Here is a 6594-nt window from a genome sequence, read left to right as displayed (position 1 = left end):
TAATGCAAGAGTCAATAGTTACTCCCAGTCCTTCATGCATGCAACAGGTCAGCTCTGGACTGTCTCCCTCTGTGTGTATTTCCTACTGTCAATGGCCTCCAGTCTTTCAAAGGCAGTGTGTCCACGCATCTCGAATGGAACAGATCTTGAATTTGGTTCTCCTTTATCTTGTTTTTGTGTTTTACTTGGAGGGAACAATCTTGCGGGCTCCTGGCCTTTGGTTACTTCTTCCTTGCATTATATAGAGTATATATATATATATATATATATATATATATATATATATTCATTGCCAGACGCCATGTATCCCAAACGGGGTGGCCAAGGGCTTAGAGTTAATTGTTTTACAGGGAGGGGCACTAATCCTCCACCAACCCCACTTGACACGTAGGGAGAACGTTATGCCAACAGCATCTGGTGTTCCCAGGCAGTCACCCATCCAAGTACTAACCAGACCCAACGTTGCTTAACTTCGCTGATCGGACGGGAAGCGGTGTAATCAACGTGATATATATATATATATCTTGTTTTTGTGTTTTTCTTGGAGGGAACAATCTTGCGGGCTCCTGGCCTTTGGTTACTTCTTCCTTGCATTATATGTGTATATATATATATATATATATATATATATATATATATATATATATATATATATATATATATATATATATATATACTGTTACATAGCCTATGATTTCATCATCCTTTGTATAAGTCTAACGTAGAGTATGCTGCATGTTTGATCACGATACGCCTTGTGGCTTCCATAGTGCGTGTTCTACCTCACTCCCCACTTCCTCCCTTATAGTAGAGTAAGTCGTTCTTTCTGTTGTTCAGAGCAGGAGTGTCAACTCTTTGTCCCCTATGGCTTCATTTGCGCGTCCTTCTTACAAGTTGTATCAAGCTCTGCCGGCCCCTATATAATGAGCTCAGTCTCTGCATTAATTGCCACTTAGATCTACTCCTCATTTTGTTCACATCTCTGTCCTCCCCTGTACAGTTGTTATTATTTTTGTGAGTGCTCAGGAAGTCTCCAACCATCTACCTGCTGTGTAATTTGAGGATAAGTGTTATTACATTTTTTCTTGTACTGTATAGCATAAGGTGTTGGTTCGTGGGTCTGGTGGGGTTTTTGTGATTGATGTGGAGTTTTACTGTCAGCCAGTAGTAATATTATTTTGTATTTGTAATAATATATATTGCATTAACTGAGCATCATCCGGGTTTCTCATTTCATCAGGGCTGACTTAGATAAATTTACTCTTGCTAATTTCGTGTTAATAGCGGCTATTGCAGTTAACCATATATTGAATCTGTTTTTGCCATTACATTATCCTTATGAGTCCTGAATGTTTAGTTGTTAGTTTGAGCATTAAACTTTAACTTGGAATTTTACCTAACTCTTTTGTTTTGAACCTGGAACTTTGCGGGACAGTTTTCTCTGTTCCGTAACATAAATTTGGCGACCTCTTATCAGGATATTCAGGATATTATCATAAGGATATTGCTTGATATTTTGTGACTGTGATTTATTCATGATGTCTACTATTACTACTCTTGAAGCCAAAGATTTTTTGTCAAATGTGCAAACAGTGTGTGATGTAGAAAACAGAACAAAGAATGAACTTAAGCTTGTTGCTCAACAATTGGGAATTGCTGTTCGCTCTCATCATTCTAAAGATCAAATTGTTGACATAATTAATAAAAGCTTGTTTAATGTAACTCCTCCAGATGAGCAAACGCAGATTGAATTAGCTAAGTTACAGCTAGCCCTGCAGGAGGTTCGTGCTAAGGAGGCTGGGTTTCACGCACAAGTTGAACTTGCTAGGATTCAGGCAGACCATGAGTATCGCATGAAACAAGGTGGAACTGGATCATCTAGCTCTGATGATTTTGATGTGGCTAAAAATGTTAAACTTGTCCCTCCTTTTAATGAATCTGATTTAACAAAGTATTTTCAGTTGTTTGAGAGGGTAGCTACAGGTTTTAATTGGCCCAAAAAGTATTGGCCAGTACTCCTTCAAACTGTTCTCACCGGTAAAGCTCAAGTAACTTATGCATCTTTGCCTCAGGATCAATCTGATAATTATGATGTAGTTAAGAGCTTGATTCTTAAGGCCTATGAGCTTGTTCCTGAAGCCTATAGAGTAAAATTTAGGACAACTTATAAGGAAGATAAGCAATCCCATGTTGAGTATGCAAAAATCAAAGAAGATCTGTTAGAGCAGTGGTTAAATTATAAGAATGTGGATTCTGATATTGGTAAATTTAAGCAGATGATTTTGCTGGAGGACTTCAAAAGGTGTATTAATAAAGATGTAAGCCTATATCTTGATGAGAAAAGAACAGATAATTTGTCTGATGCTGCAGTTTTAGCTGATGAATATGTTCTCACTCACAAGAGATATTCTAAAGAAAAAAGGAAAGCTGAGAGTAAGTACGTTGCCTCTACTCAGAGTACAGGTAACAGGAAAGAGAATAAAGATGATGTTTCTCAGGAAGTAAATACCAGCTTCACCTCTAGATTTCAGAAAAGTAAATGTACTTACTGTAGTAAGCTTGGTCATACTACGGAGAAATGTTTCAGGAGATAGCGTGATGTGAACAAAAAGGAGTCTTTAAATATTCAGTCAATTGGTCTAGTGTCCACTCTTGAGAGTTCCCAGAATTCTTTAACTGAGTTAACTGAACCTGCTTTGAGGGGTAAATTAAATTCTCATGATGGAGCTCCTCTTTTGAGCAGTAACGTGGGTGACACTCTCAAGAGTTCATGTGCTAATTTCCTGTCTGATGGTTTTGTCAGTCCTCTGGACAGTAATAACAGGAAATCAGTTAAAATATATCGTGATACAGGTGCTTGCCAATCCCTTATGCTGACCAGTGTTCTAGGCTCTAATGTTAATTCCTCTGATGAAACTGTAATCTTACAAGGTGTAGGGAATAATTACTTCTCTGTCCCTCTGTGCAGAGTGAATTTAGAGTCTGGTTTTGTTAATGGTTCCGTTATGGTTGGGTTGGTTGAGACACTCCCAATGTCAGGTGTAACTTTCTTACTTGGAAATGATATTGGTGGAAGTCAAGTGTGTCCAGCTCCTCAGTTGTCTAGTGAGCCAGTGGCTGCGACCCAGGATTGTGATGTCCCTGATGTGTTCTCTGCATGTGCTGTCACTAGGGCTAAGTCTAAAGTTACTGGTGACTTAGAGGATAATGATGATGATGATGTTATACTAGCTGACACTTTTCTTGCTAATTTGGACCACTCACCAGATGAGGCAGTACCCCGTAGTGTTGATAATTTGTCTCGTCAAGAGTTGGTTGAGTTGCAGGTTGCTGACCCTGAGCTTAAAGGTCTAGCTAACTCTGCTTGCAGTGAGGAAGAGTCAGCTGGTGCTTCTACTTGTTATTATATAAAGTCAGGGGTACTTATGAGGAAGTGGAGACCCCCAACAGCATCAGCCGACTGTGAATGGGAGGTTGTACATCAAGTTGTCATCCCTCGTGTTTGTTGGCAGGATATCATTAGAGTGGCTCATGATTCCAGTTTGGCAGGACACCTTGGAGTGAGGAAGACTGTGGCACGCATTTTGAAACACTTCTACTGGCCAGGTATCTTCAGAGATGTTTCCTGGTATTGTAAGTCTTGTCACACCTGTCAAGTTGTGGGGAAGTGTAATCAAACCGAAAAGGTTGCACCTCTAGTTCCCATTCCTCCTTTTGAGGCGCCATTCACCCTTGTGTTGGTGGATATTGTGGGCCCTCTTCCTAAGACTTCTTCAGGATTTTCTTATGTGTTGACCCTGATTGATATGGCTACTCGTTATCCTGAAGCCATTCCACTTAGAAATATCTCAGCAAAGAACGTGGTTAAGGAAATGCTAGCGTTCTTCACAAAGTTTGGTCTGCCCAAGGAGGTACAGTCAGACCGGGGAAGTAATTTCATGTCAAATGTTTTCAAGCAGTCTCTGAAAGAGTTGGGCATCACCCAGATCACGTCTTCAGCTTACCATCCTCAGACCCAAGGAGCGTTGGAGAGATATCATCAAACACTCAAATCGATGCTCAAGAAATACTGTTTGGAACATCAGAAAGACTGGGATAAAGGTCTTCCATTCGTTGTATTTGCCGCAAGAGAATCTCCAAATGAAGCACTGGACTTCTCACCCTTTGAACTACTGTTTGGCCATGAAGTAAGAGGACCCCTTAAGCTACTCAAGGAATACTGGCTGTCGGAGGAAGATGACGTCAACCTGCTGGAGTATGTGATGAAGTTCAAAGAAGGTTGTCCACTGCTTTACAGCTGGCGAGAGAGAATTTAGGAGCTGCTCAGGAGAAGATGAAGACTTGGTATGATAAGAAGTCCAGGTTACGCCACTTTCAACCAGGAGATCAGGTTTTGATTCTGCTACCGGTGAATGGGCAACCTCTTCAAGCCAAGTTTAGTGGTCCTTATTTCGTGGAGAAGAAACTCAGTGATGTCAACTATGTCATCGCCACACCAGATCGTAGAAAGAACAATCAACTTTGTCACATCAACATGTTAAAGTTATATCACAGGCGGGACGAAAATAACCCAGTCTGCACTGCAGCTGTTCCACCCGAGTCTGCAAGTGAAGTTCTCCCATGCAGCATGAGCCTGAGTGATAGTTTGGGGAAGAATCCTGATATCATGAATGATCTCCAGACTAAGCTTTCTCATCTAGCTCCTGAGGAAAGGCAGGAGTTTTCGGCATTACTGCAGGAGTACCCGCAAGTGTTCCATGCCACTCCAGGAAGAACCACTGTGTTGATGCATGTTGTCGATGTTGGAGACGCAAAGCCAATTAAAATGCCTCCTTACCGTGTGAACCCAGTGAAAGTTCCTCTCATCCAGAAGGAGCTTGGCTACCTGTTGGACCACAAGATGATTGAGCCCTGTCAGAGCAAGTGGAGTTCTCCTGTCACTCTGGTCCCTAAGCCAGGTGGGTCACAGCGGCTTTGCATCGACTACAGACGTGTTAATCAGATAACCAAAACAGACACTTACCCTCTCCCTCGCGTGGAAGATTGCATAGACAAGATCGGAAAGGCTAGGTACATAAGTAAGTTTGATTTGTTAAAGGGATACTGGCAAGTACCTATGACTGAACGTGCTAGGGAGATCTCATGTTTTGTAACACTAGGAAAGACTTTTGCATGTTCTGTAATGCCATATGGTATGAAGAATGCACCAGCCACATTTCAGAAGCTCATGAATGTTGTAACAGAGGGTTTGGCAGGGTGTGTTGTTTATATTGATGATGTATTAATCTTCAGTGACAACTGGAAAGATCACCTATGCCATGTCGGTAAATTTCTTGAGCGTTTGGTTCAGGCTAATCTTGTAGCTAATTTATCAAAGTGTGAGTTTGGTCAAGCTAAAGTTCAGTACCTTGGGTACGTAATTGGTGATGGACATGTTGCACCACCGGAAGCTAAGGTTCAGGTTATAAGTGATCTTCCCAGACCTAAAAGCAGGAAAGAGCTACAAAGATTTTTGGGAATGGTAGGTTATTACAGGAGATTTGTTCTTAACTTTTCAATTCTTGTATCACCACTTACAGACCTACTGAAAAAGGGAGATAAATTTGTCTGGACCGATAACTGTGAATCCTCTTTCAGCAAACTTAAAGCTATCCTATTAAGTCAGCCAGTGCTCGCAACTCCAAATTTTGCTAGGCCTTTGAAGATGGCTGTTGACGCAAGTGATGCAGGAACTGGGGCTGTTTTGCTGCAAGACGATGATCAGGGTATTGAACACCCTGTATCTTATTACAGTAAGAAGTTCACTCCACCTCAAAAGAACTACTCAACTATTGAGAAAGAGCTTTTGGCCTTGATTTTGGGTTTACAGCATTTTTTATTTTACTTGTGTTCTGGTTTTGACCCCATAGTCATTTATACCGATCATAACCCACTGAAATTCCTTAGTAAGTTTAAAGATAAAAATCAGAGATTGACAAGATGGAGTCTACTTCTTCAGGAGTATTCATTAGACATACAACATATCAAGGGGAAAGAAAATGTTATTGCAGATTGCTTATCTAGACTTTAGACAGATTGTTTTAGAGTAATAAGAAATTTCCTTTGTAAATTTCTTTTTCTTTGTGGGGAGGTGTTACATAGCCTATGATTTCATCATCCTTTGTATAATTCTAACGTACAGTATGCTGCATGTTTGATCACGATTTGCCTCGTGGCTTCCATAGTGCGTGTTCTACCTCACTCCCCCCCTCCTCCCTTATAGTAGAGTAAGTCGTTCTTTCTGTTGTTCAGAGCAAGAGTGTCAACTCTTTGTCCCCTATGGCTTTATTTGCGCGTCCTTCTTACAAGTTGTATCAAGCTCTGCCGGCCCCTATATAATGAGCTCAGTCTCTGCATTAATTGCCACTTAGATCTACTCCTCATTTTGTTCACATCTCTGTCCTCCCCTGTACAGTTGTTATTATTTTTGTGAGTGCTCAGGAAGTCTCCAACCATCTACCTGCTGTGTAATTTGAGGATAAGTGTTATTACATTTTTTCTTGTACTGTATAGCATAAGGTGTTGGTTTGTGGGCCTGGTGGGGTTTTTGTGATT

The 6594-nt window shown here is 40.9% G+C and overlaps 1 pseudogene; it reads right to left on the bottom strand.

Moving 5' to 3' along the window:
• Positions 1-402: 402 nt before the first annotated feature.
• LOC145406939 (5S ribosomal RNA) lies at positions 403-521 on the bottom strand (annotated as a pseudogene).
• Positions 522-6594: the final 6073 nt, after the last annotated feature.

Source organism: Coenobita brevimanus, chromosome 71, assembly GCF_032717465.1.
Source record: "Coenobita brevimanus isolate Jiangsu-jjx chromosome 71, ASM3271746v2, whole genome shotgun sequence".
NCBI classification, from domain to species: Eukaryota; Metazoa; Arthropoda; class Malacostraca; order Decapoda; family Coenobitidae; genus Coenobita; species Coenobita brevimanus.
Note: the sequence above shows the minus strand (reverse complement) of the source record. Positions and strands in the feature narration are given on the sequence as shown.